This window comes from Symphalangus syndactylus, chromosome 18 (genome assembly GCF_028878055.3).
Source record: "Symphalangus syndactylus isolate Jambi chromosome 18, NHGRI_mSymSyn1-v2.1_pri, whole genome shotgun sequence".
In the NCBI taxonomy this organism is placed as follows: Eukaryota; Metazoa; Chordata; class Mammalia; order Primates; family Hylobatidae; genus Symphalangus; species Symphalangus syndactylus.
In genome coordinates, this window is record NC_072440.2 from 71734152 (window position 1) to 71756669 (window position 22518).

General features: G+C 42.0%; 2 long non-coding RNA genes across 3 annotated transcripts in view; one reads left to right on the forward strand and one right to left on the reverse strand.

Moving 5' to 3' along the window:
• Positions 1 to 22518, forward strand: part of LOC134733594 (uncharacterized) — a 154479-nt gene that overhangs the window by 108440 nt on the left and 23521 nt on the right. Inside the window, exons 2-5 of one of the 2 annotated variants that reach the window (XR_010117224.1) lie at positions 863 to 984; positions 10833 to 10917; positions 13677 to 13812; positions 20897 to 20924. This is a non-coding gene — a long non-coding RNA (uncharacterized lncRNA). Of the gene's footprint in view, positions 1 to 862; positions 985 to 10832; positions 10918 to 13676; positions 13813 to 20896; positions 20925 to 22518 lie in introns of those variants that run through there. The other variant, XR_010117223.1, reaches the window with a different exon arrangement.
• Positions 2935 to 6690, reverse strand: LOC134733597 (uncharacterized). The gene is made up of 2 exons (XR_010117227.1): positions 6589 to 6690; positions 2935 to 5315 (listed from the first exon to the last, which is right to left on the reverse strand). It is a non-coding gene; the product is annotated as an uncharacterized lncRNA (long non-coding RNA).

Genomic DNA, 22518 nt, shown 5'->3' on the forward strand with positions numbered 1-22518 from the left:
AACCTCTGGTCCCTAGGTCCCATTGACACATGTTCTGTGAGGCTAGATTACTCCTGTCTTATGCTTTTGAACTTGGATTTTGGTTTCTTTTTTCATGGGTTATGAGACAAGGGCCCTTATTTTTTTAATCCAAATCCTTTAGTCATTTATTTGGGTTAAGCCAAAATGTATCCTCCTTGTGCTCCTAAAACATGCTTCTAAAATTTTACTTGGCATTATTTTTCTGTGTATTCAGGTTTCTTATTACATTCCCTCCCACCCCTGCCCTAAAGCCTGGGGTTTCTTTGAAGGGAAACTCCGAGCCTTTTCTATTTTACATCCCCATAGCACAAAGCAAAGTGCCTTGTACACAGCTACCCTGATTGCATTTGTTGAATTAAGCTACGGTGAATGGGTCTGAATTAAAAGCCGCTGTTAAAATGCAAATATGCTATCTGGGCTCCACATGACATTAAGGTACCCATTAAAACCTTGGCACAGAGTAATTTATTGAATCAGTTAATAACCACCCAGTAGGCAGTGAAGGGCTGAAACATGGGAAAATATAGCTTAGACTTGGGAGAGCCTTGAGGGAAAGGGCTGTGTGGTACAGAAATGAGACACAAGTCTACTGGCTGAGGAGCAGGCAGGTTGAGTCCTGCATCCAATAAAGGGGCATGGAGTTGAAGCCAGAATAAACTAGAGTTCAAATGCTGTTGCTTACTAGCTCTGTGACCTTGGGAAAGTTAATTAACCCCTCTGGACCATGATCTCTGCCTAAAGAACCGCACAGTCAAATGCCAAATACTTGTACAGGTTGTCTTTGATTTCCTAAGGTTATACACATTGTGATCAGTCTCATATGTTTCTGGATGTGTTGTAGATTGGTGCCTGGCACATTATGGGCCCTCAATGTCTACCAGTTGGGTGACTGAAAGTGACTGGGGCATCTGCCTGTCATGGGTATGAAAGCCAGCTTCACCATTCTCTACCAGCTTGCTCCAGGTAAGACTTCAGCTCACAGTGCCTCGCTTTTTAAATCTATGAAATGGGAAGTATAATGCTTTCCTCTCCTCTCAGTTTATCACAAAGATAAGCTTATCACAAACTTTCTCAGTTAAAGTGCCTTAGTCCATTTTCTGTTGCTTATAATGGAATATCTAAAATGGGGTAATTCATAAGAAAACAAATTTCTTATAGTCCTAAAGGCTGAAAGGTGTAAAGTTGACGGGCCACATCCAGTGAGGACCTCCTTGCTGGTGGGGACTCTTCTGAAGAGTCCCAAGGTGGCCCTAGGCATCACATGGTGAGGGGGCTGAGCATATGAGCTCAAGTGTGTCTTTCCCTTCCATGATAACCTGTTAATCCATTAATGGATTAACCCACTTATATGGGCAGAGCCCTCATGTTCCAATCACCTCTTAAAGGTCCCACTTCTCAATACTGCCACATTGGGGATTAAATTTCAACATGAATTTTGGAGGAGACAGATATTCAAACCATAGCAGAAAGTATGCAAAGCACCTTGCACACAGTTGTTTATTAAGTATTGGTGCTTTCCATTTCCCATTGTTAACACACTTAATGCCATTTTCACACATTTTTTGGACAGAAGAGCAATTGCTTGGCAGTTTGATGTTCCTGAAATTTTCCCTTCCAAATGAATTTCTGACCACAAAAGACATGAATTGCTTTAGGTGAACTTTCCCTCGCTCTCTGTATGTGAACTTGGACTGCAGTTTTATGTGCTCAGGTGCCTTCACTTCCTTTCCCCAAAGAAAGAAAGAAGCAAAAATGTGCATATGTTCACTCACACCCCTCTGAGCAATGACAGTAAACAACCAACACACTGCAGGAGCCAAGGGCTGGCCCTGTGTGCCTGTGTATTTCTAGCAGCCCTCACATAAACGGGCACATGGCCCCCATTGAAGCAGAAAGTTTACAACTCGCAGGTGCAAGAACAACTTTTCAATTAGGGATGATATGGTTCTTCATCATGTTTTTCTGGAGCCATGTGGGAGGAAGGGCTCTGGCCAGGTGGAAACTCAGCACAACAGTTACAGTTTAGTAATCTGAGATGTGTATTTCCAAAAAACAAAAAGCTTCTGATTCCATAGCTTTGCAAGATATAAGTCCATGGTGGTGATTGGTGATTTATTCCTGCTGGAATGAGTGAGTAGATTTAGTGGTAGCCTTTTAAAAATTCTTGCAAATGTATGAACTTATTCACTGGCCCCTTTCTGATTCACTGGCCCTTTCTATTTCATCAGGCTGAATTCTCGTTTTGGCTCAATTATCAGCCTCCACATCCCATTGATTTTCTCTTTTAATGTCTCTCCTATCCATCTTACCCTTTTAAAGCAAGCCTGTGTTCCCGCTGGTCAGGATGAATAGATATGATCGTAGAGCTTCATTCTACCTTAAAGGAAGTAGTTGGGATGAATAGAGAAGAGGCAGAGGTATTCTAAGTTGGGGGGAAAAATGTGGGAATATGCCTGCTTAAAGAAAGGACAATTAAAAAAAAACAAGCGTGTGTGGCACTGAGGAGGTAAAGATGCGATGCGAGGTGAGGTTGAAAATGTAGATCAGAATTAAGTTGTTGAGAAACTTGATTACCTTATACATGTGTTTTTTACTTTAATGTGAAACCCATGGGGAATTATTGAAGAATTTAGAGAAAAGAAAATGTTGTCATCAGTCTGGTGTCTGTACAAAAGATAGATTGGAGCAAAGACTAGAAGGAGGGAGATTGGTTAGATGTACTCAGGTTTTGTAACTGGGAAGAAGAAAGAGAATATAATTCCACTCAACATGTTTTGAGCCCAACTGTGTAACAATCCAGAGGCATGGAAGGATTAAATGCCCATCTCAATACCAGAGATTTGGTACTCTGGCTAGTACCAGAGATTTGACATTGAGAAACTGACACAAACACCAAAAACTGTGGAGAGCAGAGATGATTGATAATTTTATTGAATTTTGCCCCCAAGACTCACAATGCAATACAGGTTCATATTCAGTAAACACTTATTGGGAATCTACACTCTCAGGAATGCTTTTAACTACAAGTAATGGAATACACAAATAATAGTGGCCTACATGATAAAGACGTTAGTTATCTCACATGACAAAAAGGCTAGAGATCATTGTTTTTGTGTTAACTTGTTGCATTGCTGTCATATAACTGCTTTCACTTCAAGAACTGTGCAGAGCCTCCCAGAGGACTTCCGTGTGTGCTCCTTTGGTTCTTCCTAGGTTCCATAGCCAGCCTTAGCTGCAAAGGAATCTGGAGAGTGAGTATTTAGCATTTCTAGCCTATAGGGTAAAAGGAAGCCAGGGAGGAAAGAATTGGGAATAAAGGTTGGATCAGCCACCCAACAGTGACTACCACACCTTCTAATCTGCCAAGCACTTTCACAACCAACATTGCTGCATAACATTCTTAGCCATTAAGTAAATATCATCTCCAAAATTATCAACACAGAAACATAAGCATGGAAGGATTAAGTGGCCTTCTCAGTATTGCATAGCTAGTAGCAGATTTGAAGTTGAGAGACTGACACAAACACTCCTCAACTAACTGTATGCTTCAAAAAAACTGTGCCCACATGAAGAAAGGTGAAGAGTTAGTCAAAGGACTATAAAAACCCAGAAAATATATGTAACATTTGAGCCAGGTTTTGAGTGAGTTTTTACATGCAAAGAGTCAAGAAACAGCATTCATGATACATGAAACGGAAGGAACTATGACCCAGAGTCACACAAATATTAGAGACAGGGTTGTTAGGGAAGGACAAGGAGTCCACTGGTTGGAGAAGGCAGGATATATTCCAAGAAATGGACTGAAACCACAGCAGTCACTGTCACCCCAGGTATCTGTCTCAAGGCCACCCACCCTCAGATGCAAACAGAGGCCACGCTGGCCCCTGAATCCGCTGCTCTGAGAAAGTGGAACTGGTGCCCACCAGGCTGAGGTCATGACTGAGGTCTTCACATACAAGCCATTTGTAGAGAATTCATAAATATCCACCAAATAGTGATTTGCAGAATATAATAGGATGTGTTGGAAGCACCAATAAATATCGGGGCCGTATAAAAGTTTACTCTGAGAGAAAGGGAAGCAGTTACTTTACTACAGTGTAACTTTGGTAAAAGCAAAAGGAAAATCTGAAGAAACAATAGACAATTTGGTGAATCTGACCACATAAGCAATATGAGACTAAACCAATCTGGGTTAACTCCCAAGCTTACTACTTCCTAGCTTTGTTACCCTGGGCACATGTGAACAAAAGTTCTCTAAAAAGAAATTTTGAGGAAAGAGACTTTATTCCAGAGAATTGGTTACGAACTGGGAAGATACAACCTTCAATGTAAAAGAAAGGTGCCTTTCAGAGAACAAAGGGAGAGTTTTGCTTTTATAGAGAAAATTCATACCCAGGTTCCCAATCAGCTTCATTTATGCAAATGAAGCATTCAAACTTGCTTAGTTCTGATTGGTTGATATAGCTGATCCCTGATTGGCCAAGGCAGGTGAGCTATGATTGGTTGGTTCCCAAATTAGACATTTGGGAGTTCTGAAGGTCCCAGGGTTAAACCGGAGGAATGAGTTATCTGGGAACTAAAAGATATGTGTGACCTCTAATTAGCAAATGACTGCTTGACTATTTTAAATTTCGGCTCAGGCTCTTGGGATTCATCTTGAAGAACTGGCTCTTTCAGGTTCACATTTGTAAATATTTCATATTTCTTCTACAATCTGAGCCCCATGACCTATAGCAGCATAGCATTATGCAAAGCCCACTGTTTTTTCAATCAGCTGACCAAGCCCAGGCTGTCTGACAATAGCAAGTCACATGGACTTACTGAGCATTAATTTCCTCATCTGTACTTGAAAATCAAATCTGAGTGAAATTTACATTGGTGTTCACAGATCCTAGCACCTGGAAAATGCCCAAGAAATGCAAGTTACCATTATTAGCAGTATTCCTAGTGTCACTCTGATTAATATAAACAATGAGAGCAATAATACCTACTTCACAGTGCTGTTGAATAGACTAATTACTAATGAATAAAATCATTTAACCAGCCTTGTAATGTGAAGTACATAAACAAATACTTGGTTCATTTGCTTCTCTCTCACCAGCTTTTTCTTGGCTCAAAACAAACTTTCCATTTAAAATCAAAATTTCAGTAGTGATAACAAGATCTCTTCTCCATGGTTTTCTGTTGGCTGAGTCTGTGTGGTTCATTGATATACCCAGAGGTGATGTCAGCTCAGAATTCGAAAGGGCAGAATGATGGGTGATCCCAGGTGGAGGTCTTGATAAGCTGATGAGCTAGGAAGAGAATGAGGATAGGAAATTAAAAATATTGGCAAGAGAGATCAAAGCGAAGGGTCATGGGGGTTAGGCTTGAAAAGGAGAGAAAGGCAAGATGAGGTTGATGGATAGGAAGAAAGTGGAAGGTCAAAGATTAGAAGGCTCTGAGAAAAGAATGTGAATGAGAACGGAAATGACTGGAGGTTGTGGTTGGGAAGTGAGGTGTTAAAATTTTAAATTTCTGCTTCAGGAAACAGCAGGGCCATAATGGTGGATGGCTGACATTGGGTGACGAAAGGATCCCCGGAGACTAGGAAGCAGCGGGTGTGAGAGATCAGCATGCTGATGACTTGCTGGGATCATGGAAGGATGTGGAGAGGGAGGTTCAAGGTGTTGATGAGTGAGGTGACAGCAGGCTGGCTGAGGATGCACATTCTGCAGAGATGTCTGCTTAAACCATAGCCCTCTGGGAACTGTGTCCCTCCTTCAGTACAGGCAATTTCCAATGAGTAGCTAGACTGTCACCTTCTCCCAGTTCTGTGTCCTGTTTTGGACTGATAACTTGTCTTCCTTAACGTGGATAGCTGTCACCATAATTATGGTTGGAGGCTGTGGTTCCCAGTCAATCAGGATCCTGCCATTGACTATATTGGTAGTGCTTTCCTAGGCTTGCAGCCTTTGCACCCACCTTAATTCCTATCCACAAACCTGGTCAATATCCCCAAGAGGAAAATACTTTGTCCTACATACATTCCCCATGCCCAAATGTTCAGGCACCCTTACTCTTTTCATATCTGAACATTGCTTCCTGAAGGTTTCATGTGCAGAGACTCCTTCACACATAATCTAGAATAAAATGTAACCAATCTCCTCCTCCATGATAGATGTGATGTACTTAATACTCACTAATTGTTAAGGTATTTAATGGCTACAATCTATGATGAAGGTGGAGATGCTTTAAAGGAAATTATGCCTATTAATTACATAAGCATTTCACATGTGCATTGGTGATTCTTTATATATTTTTTTAAAAATGAACATATGAATTTGTGAGACATCAGATCTATCTATTCTACAGACAACTGTAGACCGCCAAACAATAAACCCATAGCCATGGAGAAGTGTCTGACCCACAGGTTGGGAACTGCAGGTTTAAGACGTTTGGTCTTCACAACTCTAGAGGGATTTTTTAAATGAGGAAACCAATACCCAGGCATAATAAGAAAAATACATCAACTACAGCAGGGACTTAAGCATCAGGCAAGTGTGTATTCAAACCCGGTCCTCATACCTACATGGCTTGAGAATTCTTCCTTTTCTTCTACCTGCTGAACCCTGAGCTCCACTGTTGAAGTGAAGCCAACCTCTGTTGCTTTACTTCTGACTTCTTCTGTGCTCATATGCTCTTCCAGCACAGGTTCTGGCCTGGAGCATACAGGGGTGATTTGTCATTTTACAAAACAAATACAGTTCGGGTGAGAAGACAGCCAAGTGAAAAATAATCCCAAGGCCAGAAAGCTACAGTGGAAGTTTGGAGCAAAAGAGAAAAACACAAACCAACCCCCCAAAAACATAAAAGCTCAGGATGATTTATTTCATAATTTATAAATCAAAATCACCTTCAGGCAGGAAGGCTTGTTCACCCAGTTTTACCCTAGACTGAGTCATAATAGCTAAGTTATATACCCTTGGAAAAACCAGGGTTTTTCCAGTGGGAGCACTGAGATGTCATTAAGCCCAGCACTGTGTGTGGTGGTGCCAGAATCAAGATGTCCTTTGAAATTGAGACCAGCCGACAGAAAGCCCCAGGGCCAGTGCTGTGTTTCTCTAGAACATGTCTTTCCCCCACTGTCTCATCCAGGAGGTGGCAGGGAAAGAATTGTGGGGAGCAAATAATCACTTTAGCTGCAGGGATAGGGCAGAGCTAGGTGGGCAGCGGGACATAGAGAAAGGAAAATATTAATCACAGGGACTAGATTGAATTCCATCTGCAGTAAGGACATAGTTTGGACACAACCACCAATAAGTCCAGACCTGTATCAGTTATCTAGTGCCCCAACATTTCAGCATAACAAATAACCCCCAAACTTCAGAGGCATGCAACAGTAAGCATTGATTTTCATTCACAAGTCTGTGAGCCAGGCTTGGCTAATCTCAGCTGGCCTTGCTGTTGTATCTGTGGTCATCTAGTGAGTCATTTGGGGGAACAGCTGGTCTGGAATGCTTTCACTCACATGTCTGGCATCTGCCTGGCTATCAATGAAGCAATGGAGATATGTGGCTCATGGGTCCACCATCACCCGGGAGACTAGCCTGGGCTTGTTCACATGGTGGTGGCAAAGTTCCAAGAAAGAATGGAAGCACAAAAGGCTAAGTCACAACGCCAACCCAGATTCAAGAGATGAGAAAGTGGATTCTAACTCTTGACCAAAGGAGATGCAAAGTCCAATGGCCAAGGCCACAGAGAGAGGTGGAGAATTGGGGACCTTTTAACAACAATTTTCTACAAGAACAAGAAGAACAGTGCCGCTGGTGATGTTGCAGAAGAGAGCTTAGACTTCATCTATGAAGCCACAGAGTATGGTGTGGAAATCTGGAAATCTGCTGGTTAGAAAATGGATTTCGTCTCACAATATAGGACAAAATAGTCCAAGCTCTCCAACAATAAAATGGACTGTCTTAGGAGATGATACTTTACTTTTACATGATTATAACTACTAATGTTGAATGTTTATTACAGGAATCAATGTTCTGGGTGGCTCACAGGAATTAACACCATGGGCAGGGTCACTGTGAACTGTTATGCAGGCATGTTCTGCAGAAAGGGTCCACTTGGCTGAGAGGCATGCTTCTTGACAAATCATGAGTGCAGGTGTGGAGCTGTGTCCACCCAGAGGAAGGAAAACCTTTTGCTAATGCACATCCAGGTGATGTATTAACTGGCAGCAGCCCAGCCTGCTTATGAATTTGGTAATACCGTATTCTGACTTTCATTTTAGAGTTAAACAACATGAGACCTAAGAGAGTTTAGGTAAATCGCTCAGAAATACTCAGGTTTTGAGCAGAAGAGAGATTTGAACTCAGGCAGTCTGCCTTCAGCTCAGGCTTTTTGACCATAAAACTATCCTGCCTGGCTTGATCCTCACAACCACCTACTAGAAAGGGAAGCCATTTCTGTTTCACAGATGGGAGATTTAAGGCTCCAAAAATCAAGGAACTTGCTAAAAAATTAAGAGATTCAGGTATTGAATGGCAGTAGGATTTTTTCCCATATCTAATTCCAAAGCCTATTTGCTTTTAACTGTAAACTGTCTCTTCACGATCAGTAGTCTAAGAAGTTCTCTATCACTGAAAGCATGCAAGAAGAGGCTATATGTCAGGATTGCTAGGAGAGATTAATGCATCAGCTGAGAACTGTAATTTAGTGTCCTTTTACCTTGAAAATTCTATAAATAGGACTGGCCACGAAAGCCTTCTGGGTTGCTCCATCCTTGCTCCGCTCAATTCCTCGTGTTCAGAAGTAAGATCAAAACAAAAAGTTCCCTTCCATGGAAACAAATAGCCAAAGCTGAGAAAGGCACGGAGATGTGGACAGGACATTTATTTTACCTTTTATTACTTACCTGCTCTGGGCTAGGGCGCTCAGGGGCCCTCAGAGTCCCACTGGGTTCCTATTAACTGCCTGTTGCATACAGTGGGCTTTGGAAAACACCCTTCCTTCTGGGAAATCTTCCCAAACCTGCAAAAACTATTTTGCTGACCTCCCAATGGGATTATATAGAAGATAATTTAAAATAAGATGTCTAACTCTGTGCGTCAGACTCACCAATGTAGCCCTGGAAGGTTTTTGAGGACAGACGGGGAAGAGGCTGGGCTATGAAGACCAGAATATTCTGGAGGCATCGACACACCTTGGTTTCCTTTCCTGCCTCTGTCACTCTCTGGTTCTGATTCCAACTCTCCTTAACTCTGATGTAGAGCCTGGGCTTCCTTTGGAATCGAGTACTCATGCTCACCCACCCACACTAATGGGATGTGCTTCTTTAACCCTCCAGATTTCAAATGCACTGTCACTACCAGAAAAATCCTGCCTCTGCCCCCAAAATTCTGTCCCAACACAGCTTAGCAGTTGATACAGTACAACGCAGGCTGGTCAACCAATGGCACCAATGGTACTGTTCATCCCAGAAGGACACTGAGTTTGAGATCCAGCTCTACAATTGATTAGTAGCATGACCTTGGTTGGGCAAGTGGCCTGAAACTAAGCCTCAGTTTCCTCATCAGTAACAAAGAAAAATATTATCTCCTGGGGTTATATTAAGAATTCAATGACCAACATCAAAGACTACAAAATTTCAGTTAGAAGAAATGCATTTTTGAGATCAATTGCACAGCATGATGCCTGCAGTCCCCAGTCTGACCACCTCTCACCACCTCCACAGCTCCAAGCTAACCTAGTCACTGTCGTCTCTCACCTGGAGTATACAACAGCCTCTTTCCTGGTCTCTCTGCCCCAATCTGTGGAGGAATTTGAGAGTGAAGCTCTCCCCTTGTAAGGAAGAGCACATCTATGTCTCTATACAGTTCCCCATTTCACCCAGAATCAAAGCCACAGCCTGGAAGTGGTGCACAGAGCCTCACAGGCTGTGCCCACCCCCATTTCCTCTTAATCTCCTTTCTTACTCTCTCCTTCACTCACTCTGCTCTAGCCACAGGGAGCTCCTTGCTGTGTCTCAACACACACCAGGCACACTCCATCCAAGCTCTTTTGTGAGAGCTATTCCCTCTGCTTCACTTTCCCCAGATATCACTGTGGTTCATTCTGCCCCCTTCACATTTTTCATCTAATGCCATCAGCTACAAGGTGTCATCCTACCACCCTATTATTCACAATTGCAACCCTCTCTCACTCTCAGCACTCCAATTTCTACAACCCTGTCCTTTTATTTATTTCCCATTTTCATTAGCATTTATCACATTCTTAATCTAACTTATTTATCATGTTTATTATTTATTGTCTCTCTCTCTCCCCGTTAGGATATAAGCTGCTACAGGGCAGGGCTTTTTGTCTATCCTGTTCCCTGATAGATCCCAAGTGCCTGATCCAGTGCCTTGCACAGAGGAAGCACACCACAAATACATGTTGAAGGAATCAACATATTAATAGTAGCCGTTAGTATGATCATGTTAAGAGCCTCTTAAGACCAAGAGGTCTTATTCCTGTCTATATGCCCAACCCTTACTATAGGGCCTGGCCATGCTGAGATGCTCAGCAAAGGTTTACTGAATGAATGAAACCAAGAAGCCTCCCTTCGTGGAGACGGGGAGAGGCTGAGCACTAAGCTCATATTGGCTTGCCTGAAGGACAACCCCACCTGTCACATCCAGAGAGCAAAACTGCCTCTGACATGTAATTTAAAACCTGCGATGCCTGGATATAAAGTCTTACTCAAGTAAATGGGATCAAACATCAGGGCATTTCCACTCTACCAAATAGATATTCTGGATTTAATATGATCTCTCCTTCCTTCTCAGGTCTCTCAGGCTGCCCTCACCCCTGGGGGAAGGGGGGGATGAATTTGGCAGAGCTGGCCTCAGGAGGTGGATGGCCTTGCTTCAGGTAATCCCAAGTCCCATTTGAGTCTCAATTTTCTGATCAGTGAGAGGCCATCACCTCCTTAATTTCCATTCTGAGCCTCCTCCATCTATCCCAGTCCTGGAAGAACCTACAACCTTCTTATGACACTCTCAATTCTGCAGAATGTGGATTTCTTCTTAGGTCACATGGCTCCCAGAATCCTCAGATCAGTTTATCACAGTTAATTGTGTCCATGGAGAAGTGGGAAGAATAATGGCTTCAGTTTTAATCCCCAATCCTCTAATTACTCATTGTGTGACCTTAGCAAGTTTTTTAACCTCTGCAAGACTCAGTTTTCCCATCTGTAAAATGTGCATAATAAAACTTGCCATTTATTTTTGTTGTAGAATCTATATGAAATATAAATGCTCTTTCCCTACCAGAACCTGAGTTCTCTAGGACAGAGATTTGTCATTCTTTCACTCATTCATTCACTGAGCACTATGTTTATTGAGACTCATACAAGGTCTCAAAATTATAATTATTAAGGTACAGTCCCTGCTGTACAAAAGCCTAGAGACCTGTGTGATAAATGTTAAAATGAAACTATGAGCAAACACCATGAGAACCCAGAGGAGGGAGTAATTATACTTAGGAGGAATGAGGAAGGCATCAGACAGAATATGATGTATAAACAATTTTGAATGAATAGCAGTTTTCTAGGCAGACAAGGGGGTCAGGAGGAAGGATATTCAAGGCAGAGAGAACAGCATGAATGAAGCCACGGCACCCTATGTTACTCACCATTGAAATTGTGACTGTCCAGCCTCCACATTAAAATGCAACACATGGAGGTTCTAAGTAAATATATGTTCAACAGACAAATCTTTACTAAGGACATCACATAGTCATCATGGACTGTTCCTGGCATTTACAAAGCCCAGTTTTCATTCACACCCAACTTGTTAGTAGTGGGGCCGGGGGGGCGGTGGTGGGGAAACTGCACTCAAATTTTCTAATCACTGATTTCTTAAATTTATGAAATCACTGGTAAGACTTAAGAGGATACTGAGTGGATACTGAGAGACTGCATTTACAGAGGAAATGGGCTCGCTGCCCTCTTTTCTAATTAGCTTCACTGGGAAGATCTTGTTGTTGTTTTTTTTTATCCACACACTTGGCCTCAAAACTCTTCCAGTTTAATGCAAACTTTACTGATAAGCCTAACCTGGCAAAGTATATCTTATTACTCAAAAGCAAATGATGAACAGAAGTGTGATCTAGCTTCTAAGGGAAGGAGATAGATAGATAGGAAGTGACATGTCCTGAGCATTTATACATCACAAAGACCTCCAACATAAATTCTTGGAGTCCCATTTTATAGAGGGAGAAATTGAGGTTTGGAGGATTAATGTTTCTTGCTAGTAAGTGGCAGAGCTGGGACTCCAAGTTGGGATGTAAAAAGAGCAGGTCTATTTTTCTTGTGTTTATGGACTGAATGTTTGTGGTCCCAAAAATTTACGTTGCAGCTGTAACTTCACTGTGAGGCTACTAAGAGGTGTGGCCTTTGGGAATAGGGTCAAATGAGGCCATGAGGGTGGAAGCCCTATGATAGGATTAGTGCCCAAGAAGAGGAAAAGGCTAGAGCTGTGTCTTTCTCCACCACAAGAGGACACAGCAAGAAAGTGCCCATCTGCAAGCTAGGAAGAGAGCCCTCACCAGGAACCAAATGTGCTTCCCAGTCTCTAGAACTGGGAGAAATAAATGGCTGTTGTTGAAGCCACACAGTTTATGGTATTTTGTTACAGCAGCTTCAGCCAACTGACACTTGTCCTCGCAGAACATATATGCCTGCAGCCCCTGACCAAAAGCACCTATCTCACCCTGTTCCTATACCAATCGCTCTTCAGTTTTCCTGGAAATAATAGAATATTGGGTCTTTTTATCTATTTCTTGTGCATCCTCAGTCTTGGTAACTGAGCTACTGAATCTTCTTGACTCCCAAGTAGTTCCAGGGAAGGTGACAAGTTTATAAAACGTCTGTGCATGTCAGAAATGAAGACGTCACCCTCTACTCTACTAGGAAGCCAAGAAATGACCTGGCCAGGGATGAGAATCATCAGGGTCAGATCTGAACAGGCAGTGGTCACAAGAGTTACCAGGGAATACCTAACCAGAAACACCAAGGACACCTAAAAGCAAAGCTGAAAATGTATGGAGAAAGTAGCCATGCAGAACAACCTTCTGGCCATCCTTATGTCTGTGTGTGTGTGAGAGAGAGAGAGAGAGGGAGAGAAAGCTAGGAGATGGGAAACGGGAGATGGAGAGAAAGAGTAACATACAGTGGGATGAAATAGATTATAGAGATAAACTTGAAGAGGGAGAGTATACAGGAAATTAGTGTTTCCAAGAGAAATCTCAAAGTGTTCTTTCTTCTGTGGACACTTTTAATACCCTCATATGCCACATCCGTTTATTCCATTCAGACTGTCTAAAGTATCTTTAATTTTGATTAACTGAACTGTTTCCTTTACTACCTATCAGGAAATTATTCAAACCTAAGTTAGAGACTTAAAGGTGTTCTATTGTATAAGGCATGATTTTTTTAATAACCCATCACTAAATACAATAATAGTCTAAGTAACACAGTTTGCAAGGTCAAGTAAGTCATCTCTGGTATTAAAAATGTTCTTTTTATGCACATAAACTAAATACTAGGTTGGTGATAAATGATGTGGTATGGGGCTTGCCAGTGTTGGGGTTGGTGAATGACAAATTAAAGCTTATTTATTATTTTCTAGAGGCTGTCAAAACTCTTTCTACTGCTCAATCATCTTCCTGGGAAAAAATATCAGATGGCAGGATCAAGAGGGAGCAGTGTTGCCTGGACAGTGTGGGAAGTAAATGGCACAGTATGGGATTAAAGAGGGATATTTGGTAAGTCCTGAACCTGTGTCCCAAAATCAGTTTTCCTCAGACAGGACAATAAGACAGTGCAGGCCTCAGAAAGATCAAAGTAAATCAGCCATGCCTAGCATATACCGAAACCATGTCTGCAAGTTCTGAAGATCATGGAACACATGGAAAGTTTGTTGAATTTATATCAAGAAGAATGAAAACAAGCAGGCAAAGAAAACAAGAGGTGATTATTCTGTTGTTTTCCAAGCTGGGCAAACCACATGTGTAGCAAGGTTGGCATTTGTCCTGAATCACTATGTTTCAAGGACCACAGACACCCAGGAGTATGGTCAGAAGTAGGTACATGGACCTCAAAACAATGTTATAAGAAAGCTTGAAGGAATGGAGAACACTTAGCCCAGGAGAGCATCTATGGAACATGACTATTGTTTTCAGAAAATAGAAGGCTCTTGATGTAGGGCAGGGAATCACAATTGTTTTATATGGCCTCAAGGAGCACTGGAGCCATGCATGTGAATTGCATTTTAGCTTAGAATTTAAACTTTAGAAAACATTCTAATAATAGAGCTTTTAAATATAGAATAGGCAGACTCAGTAGGAAGTCAGCCATCTACAAGTAAAGGTCTTCAGCATGTGCTCTATCAGGTGACAGATTCAAAAGTTAGTCTGGATTACCTTTAAAGGCAAAAATTATTTCATTCTATGAAAGGGGGAAAAAAGTCACTATATTAGTTGGAGTAAGGGCTCCATAACAGAGACTCAACAATTCAATCACGTAAAGGGCCAGGAAATTGACGACTCTCTCCCAGAACACTGCAAGGCAGGTAGGCAGCAGCATGGGAACCAGGCTGGGGTGGGAGAACCTCAACGTGAGGCTTCTGAGGCAAACCCGGTTGTGAACCATATCCAATCAGTGGGAGGAAACAGGCGAAGTCCAGGACTGAATACTGCTTATTAACCATGGAATACAGAAGTTGCACGCATTACTTTTTTTTTTTTTTGAGACTCGCTCTGTCCGCCAGGCTGGAGTGCAGTGGCGCGATCTCGGCTCACTGCAAGCTCCGCCTCCCGGGTTCACGCCATTCTCCTGCCTCAGGCTCCTGAGTAGCTGGGACTACAGGTGTCCGCCAACACGCCCGACTAATTTTTTTGTGTGCGTATTTTTAGTAGAGACGGGGTTTCACCGTGTTAGCCAGGATGATCTCGATCTCCTGACCTCGTGATCTGCCCGCCTCGGCCTCCCAAAGTGCTGGGATTACAGGCTTGAGCCACCACGCCCGGCCTGCACGCATTACTTCTACTCCTGTTCCATTGGTTTATCTGGTCTCTTGACTACATTTCACTGCAAGGGATGCTGGGAAGTGTAGTCTGAGCCAAGCAGCCAGGAAGAAAAAAAATGAATTGAGAATCCCATGGCAGACTTGTGATGGACATCCCAATTACCCTGATTTGATTATTACACATTGCATGTAGGTATCCGAATATCACGTATACCCCAAAAATATGTACAACTATTATATATCAATAAAAAAATTCTTTAAACGCACACTTGGCCACAATCATCTATCAATTAAACTATCTGTCAATTGTTTATACATCTATTACTATATTAATAATAAATATCAATATGTTGTATTAATATTAATAAATTACTACAGTTCAAAGCACTGCTTTAAAGCCATTCTGCCTGGTTATGACACCTAACTCCACCATTTAGTAACTGACCATGAGCAAGTTAACCTCTGTATGCTCCCATTTCTGTATCTGTTACATGGTGATAACAAAGATACTTATCTAAAAATATTTTTATGACGTTCAAATGAAGTAATGCAAGTAATGTGCTTAGAACAGTACCTGAAATATAAAAGGAGCTCAGTAAGTATTATGATTTATTACTATGTGAATATAGAAAGAAAGAAGTACTTTCTTCAGGGTATACCTGCAGATACAGAATTCCCATTGACCTACGTGATCAGAAGGTGAGGTATTTTCATGGCAAGTAACTGAAAAGGATGATTTAGGCCTTTTTCACCCTCAAAGTGGCCCCACTCACAACCTCTGGTCCTCATTTACCAGCTAAACAGAGACACTTGCTTTATCACATTTCTCTTCCATCCACCTTCCCAAGTGCTTTGGAAGAAAGGCAGACTAGAAAAACTGCAATGTGCCATGGGCTCCAAAAAGCCCTTGGAAGAAGGATAAGCACCTCATCACAAGAACAAACACTGAACCACAAATAAATAAAAATATCACCCCTGCCTCAGCACCAGCTTGCATTAGCAAATGGATAATCGGGGTTTTCAAATGGAAACATACTTTTGCCATCTCATTTGGATTGTCATGATGAATTCTGCATGACACTCGAGGCTGCTTTATAAGAGAGAGACCTGAGAAGGCCTCCTCTTATTAATGGGGCTTATGATCTCCTCTGAGAGGTTAAGTTTGCTTGAAAATTCAACCCATTAATTATCAAGAACCCTGGATGCCTGGGTTGGTATAGGTCCTATGGGGAGTTGTAGAGTTGGCCATTTGGGAAGATTCACGCTGCTGGGAGCTCGGATACCTTTGGCAGGGGGGAGGGTTAAGAATGAGAACTAACAATGAGGGAGGCAAGATCTCATTATTTTGAGCACCTCCCTGTGCTAAGCACTTTAAATGGAACTGTATTTAATCCTCACAACAACCCCACAAAGACAGTATTTTAACTCCAGTTTTATGGATAAGTACACTGAGGTCTAGCAAGTTTAAGTGATTTGCCCAAGCACATAGCTAGACAGGGGGTAGAACCAGAAATCAGATTCACCCCTGCATTTCTCCTAATCCTGGGGGTTGTTTTTAATTGCTTTTTCATAATGCTGATGTAAAACTGGGGCCAAGTCCTAAAAAAGTTCATGATCAATGAAGTAAACCTGAAATGCTGAGAGCAGGTAGCAGTTACATGAGTGGCACAGCTTGTAAGAGTCACACAGGCTATAAGAAGAAATACTGCCTGCAAGGTCACACAGCTTGTCAGTGACAAAGGCAGGACTGTCACCAAAATGTATGAGATGTCAAAGCATGTGCCTGATGGTTTATTACAGAGGTAAGACTCTGGCTGAGCCTTGAGGGACATGCAGTGTTTGGAATGGAGGAGAAGAGGAGGTGAGAGAGGTGGATGGGTGGGCGACCAAAACAATCACAAAGTGAGTGAGAGTTTCTTTTCCTTATTTGGCCACCAACCCTCATTTCTTCCTCCTTCAATTACCTTTCACCAGCTGTATTTCTCCTGCACTTGGCTCCCATGCTTGTGCCTAGGCTAATGCTTCCTCCTGGAATGCCTACCCAACTCAATCCCACCCACTTGTCAAGGTCAGCCTAGCGTCTACTATCTGCTTGGAGCCTTTGTATTGTTCACCCATTCATTGACCAAGTATCAATTTAGCCCCTAGAATGTGTCAGGTCCCCTTCCAGGTGCTGGGGATTCAGCAGAAAATGATATTAAATTCCTGCCTTGATGGAGCTCACATTCTAGTTGGAAGAAACAAAAAATAAATATACAAATAAACATCCATCATATGTCAAATAGTGAAATGTGCTAGAAAGAATAAGCAGTGTATGGTGACAGAACATAACAGAGATAGAACAGAACTCCTGTAGACAGAGAGGTGAAGGGAGACTTCTTTGATAAGAGGGTTGACATTTGCATAGAGACTTGAATGAAACAAAGGAGGGACGCACACAGACACTAGGGATGCAAATCCTGCTGGGTGTACTCAAGAAACAGCAGGGAAGGGGCACACCTGGGGCAAGGTGAGCAGGAGGAAGAGTGGGCAGAGACGGTGGCAAACGGAGCAGAAGCCCCACTATCCCTGACCAGAATATACCACTCTCTGCCCTCCACATTCTCGCCATGACCCCCAGGACATTTGTTTTTACATCTGCCATTCTGCCTCAAGTCACACTCTGGTCAATTGTGAACATATCAGTCCCCCAGTGGACTGTAGCCCAGTGAAGCTAAGGGCCTTGTTCTCATCAGCATTGTAGCCCTTGCACCCAGCACCGAATACCCTCGTAGCTCAGACCAGCAACAGTCAGTGTGGGAAAGAGCACAGCACACCCCAGTGGGGAAGGGGAGGAAGACGTCTAGGAAGGAGCAGAGCATGGAGTCAGCCCCCTTGGCATCCTGTGGTCTAATACACCTTATCTGCAGGAGCTCAACAACTTAGGCCAATGGGTCTGATCCCTTGGATGTGTGATACTCAGAGCCAGTGAGTATGCCATGCCTTTACGACAGTCATCAGCAAAGATACCAGCGGCAGGGCCAGGTCACCCAGGGACTGTTAAGAGGCAGTAAAAGAGTTGGGAGCCTGAGATTCGCGATAGAGCTCCAGTAGCTCCAGTAGCTACTGTAGCTGAGAAGTGATGTGTTGAATAGGAAATGGAAGCAGGTAGCCTGTCTATGAGACTGGGCGAGCACAGCCAGTTGAAGGGAAGGCTATGACTTGATGCTCAGACGGGTGCCCTGGCTAGCCCTCTCACCCCAGGCACATCCTGTCCTAGACCTGTAGCTGCTACAAGGATGGAGACGCCAGTCTTTCGTAACTGAATCAGAGTCTGGGAGGAGTGCCCACCCAACCGCCAGAGACCGAGGTGCATTTGCTACGCAGAACCATTCAGCTAATGCTAACTTGCTGTTCTTCTATCAGCCTGAAGCTCTGCACACATAATCTCTTCCCCAGCCTTCTCTGTGAGCTCCTAGGAGATCTTCCCATGACAATCTAGAGGATAGTGAGAAGCTACACTTCAGATCCAATAGGTCTCTCATTAGAGCCAATTCTAAGTCTGAAAAGCAAAATGCATGACACCCCCTGGGCCCACCCCTGCTCCTCATCAATCAAAGAGCTCTTAATTAGCTCCCTCGGCCTTCCTAGTCTCCTCCCGGTTTGCTGCCGAGTCTCTGGTGAAGCCCCTAGAGTAGCTGAATGTGAATGTAGACCCTGCCAGGCGGCAGGTGATTCTCCTTTCTGCCCTCCTGGCAGCAAGCACTCCAGAACCATATGGAGCAGCTTGGTACCTCAAAGATCAGAACTTAGAAAAATAGGTCCCTTAGGACCTCCAAGTAGAATAGTCTCATTTTACAGATGAAAAACCTGAGATCCAGAGAGAGAGATTTGTCAGTGGAAATTTGCTGGATTTGAGCCCTTGAAGACATTGCCTACCTCTCTGCTTACTTCCTGGTTTCCAGATATATTTTAATCTCTTTTTATTTCTTCATCTTTGGTGACTTTGTATTAAATAAGAGCATTCTTGCTCAACATCACTAATCACCAAGTTAGTGTGCATTAAAACCCGAGTGAGATGTCACATCTCTTAGATTGGCTATTATCCAAAAGCTAAAAGAGAACAAGTGTTGATGAGGATGTGGAGAAAATGGAATTCTTGCACACTGGTGGTGGGAATGCCAATTAATATAATCATTATGAGAAACAATATGGAGGTTCCTGAAAAGCTAAAAATAGAACTACCATATGACTCAGCAATCCCATTCCTGGGTATATATCTAAAGGAAATGAAATCAGTATGTCAAAGAGATATTTGCACTCCCGTGTTTGTTGCAGCATTATTCACAATAGTCACCATGTAGACTCAACCTAAGTGTCCATCAACAGATAAATGGATACAGAAAATGTGATCTATATACACAATGGAATATAACTCAGCCTTAAAAAGAAGGAAATCCTGTTATTTGTGAACACGGGTAAATCTGGGGGAGATTATGTTAAGAGAAATAAGCCAGACATGGAAAGACAAATGTTGAATGATCTTACATATGTGTGGAATCTAAAAAAATTGCACTCACAGCAGCAGAGAGTAGAATGATGGTTACTGGGGCTGAGGGCGGGGACATTGGGGAGACATTGGTCAAAAAACACAAAATTTCAATTACATAGGAGGAATAAGTTCAAGAGATCTCTTCTATAACATGGTGACTATAGTTAATAACAATGTATTGTAATTGAAATAAAAAATTGCTAGGAAAGCAAATTTTAAATATTCTCCCTCGAAAAAAAATGGTGTGTATGAGGTAATGCATATGTTAAGTAGCTCAATTCGGTTATTCCACAATGTATGCATATTTCAAAACATCATGTTGCACTCCATAAGTATATACTTTTTTTAATTTGTCAATTTTTTAAGGAGGAAAAAGAAAAATAAATACATGTGTGTAGCATATCAAAGTATTCCCATTCCCTAATACCATCAGGTCATAGCTAGGGTATCAAACCAGCTCAGCATAAACAAACAGTTCAATGCAGGCATGTCTTCCCATAAGCCAGGAAGAAGAAGGAATATTAATGAAGAGGAGATGTTTGAGAGAAAATGTAGACACACCGTAGGGGGTCGTTCAGGAATAGAAACATGAGAGTGCGAATATCTCTTCGACATACTGATTTCATTTCCTTATATACATACTGATTTCATTCCTGTGATATACACCCAGGAATGAGATTGCTGGGTCATATGGTAGTTCTATTTTTAGTTTTTTCAGGAACCTCCATATTGTTTCTCATAATGATAATATTAATTTGCATTCCTACCACCAGTGTGCAAGAATTCCATTTTCTCCACATCCTCATCAACACTTGTTCTCTTTTAGCTTTTGGATAATAGCCAATCTAAGAGATGTGAGGTGATAGCTCACTGTGGTTTTAATTCGCATTTACTTGGTTTCTATTCCCCCTGAAAAGGAATGAGAATCCCATGTATCTGTTTGATTAGATACATTATAATTCCCACCTTACAGATGAAGAAAACAATCCCAAAAGCTAAGCAATTTGCCAAGGATCACAGGCAAGATAATATAATAACAAGATAATAATGACCATTTAAGAGAGTGCCTCCTAAATGTAAGACGCTCTATGAGACATTTTGTAATTACTGTATCATTTGACCTTCATAATCATTCCTAGTAATTGACAAAGTCAAGATTTGAAATCAAGTCTCTCTTATTTCAAACCTTATGCCCTTCTCCCAATATCATATTGACTCTCTAGAGGTTACCCTTCCTGACTAAGTAGGAGACCTAGACTCCAGTAACCTAAGGATTTTTTTTCTATTTTAGGTAAGGATCAAGCCACCACTCCGGGGATCATTCATAAATAAATGGATTCTGCATTCTGCAGAATACAAAAGTTTATTCCACACTCAGAGTGTGGCCAACTCTGTGCTAAGCACTTTATGTGCATTGTCTCACTGAATGACGAATAAATGGGTATGGCCATTCCCCTGGTTTTACAGATGAGGACACTGAGACTCAAAGAGACTAAATTCTTTGTCCAAGGCTTCCCAGATGGTATAGTTAAGAATCAGTTCTGCCTGAATCCACTACGAATGATTGCATGGGAAAGGCAGGCTTATCGCCTGCCTTTTAGAATGCAAAGTTTCTCAAACTTTTGTGTTTTAAAACATTACAGACTCCAGAACTTCATCCCAGAGTTCTGATTTATCCGACCTTGGTTAGGGCGCAGGATCTGAAGTTGCAGTAAGCATCTCATGGAATTCTGATGCTAGTGGTCTTAGGAACATGCTTTGAGAAGTGCTGTGTACATGTGGTGCAGACAAGTCAGACCCGGCCAACAACTAAGGCTCTCTCTGAGGCAAACCAGGCCTTCCTATCCATCAGGAGGCAAAAGTTTGTGGAAGGATTCTGGAGAGTGTTGTGAAGTCTCATGCCCCAAATGCCAACGTTGAGCAGTTTGTAGAAAGGGCTCCAAGGTGGGTTGGAGGAGCTAGCTTATTATTACAGGAAGCTGTTTCTTATCAGTCTTTTATTCCCACTTGATAGCATTATCACTAACCAGTTATACTGTCTGTACCACCTTGGGCAAGTCACTTAACCTTTTACAAAAAGATGCTGAGCTATAGGACCTCTGTGATTGAACTTTCTGTGATAGAGTCATAGTCCAGACTTGCTCAAGTCACAATGCTTTCACTCTGTGATGTTAATACTTCTTCACACCATTGACTAAGCATTCCTTTTTTACACTTATTTTATTTATGTATTTAACCAAATGAAATACTTCTCTAGACCTCTAAACTACAAACACTCTGTTTCTCCTTAAAGCACCTTTACTGGCTGAAATTCTAAGAAAAGAAAAAAATGTATGTGGAAGTATTAATTATTAAGCCATTATTGATACACTGAGCACGAATTATGCTTCTCTTCGGCATGGCCTCCCAAGTCTGAGGAAGGTTATCCTGTGGCTGGAAAAAAACTGGTCTTCCCTGCTGAGTTCTATAAGACCAGATTTCTGTTAGATCCTATATCCTCATATTCTCATTACCAAGAAGAGTGTCAGCAACTGCATACTAAATGACTTCTTTGCAGGAAAGGAGAGTTAGGAATGAATGCATGAATGAATGAAGTGCTGAGAAACTTCTGGGGTTGAATTTTTGAAGAAAAGTTGCAAGGACATAAAAATGGTGAAAGTAGAGGAGACATTAGCACAGTTGGCACAGAGATAAGACAAAACCTGTGCCTGTTCCATAAAAACGCTGCACATAGTGAAGATGCAATAATCATCGCTTATGAAATGAATGAAGTCATCCCACCCACTGACAGTATAGATGTGGCAACCTTTATGTTTTAATTTTAATAGGTTTTCAACTCATGGTGCCAAGGGAATTATGGATGTATTTCAGTCGTTCTCACCGAATTAGGATTAAGACAAATAAAGCAAAATA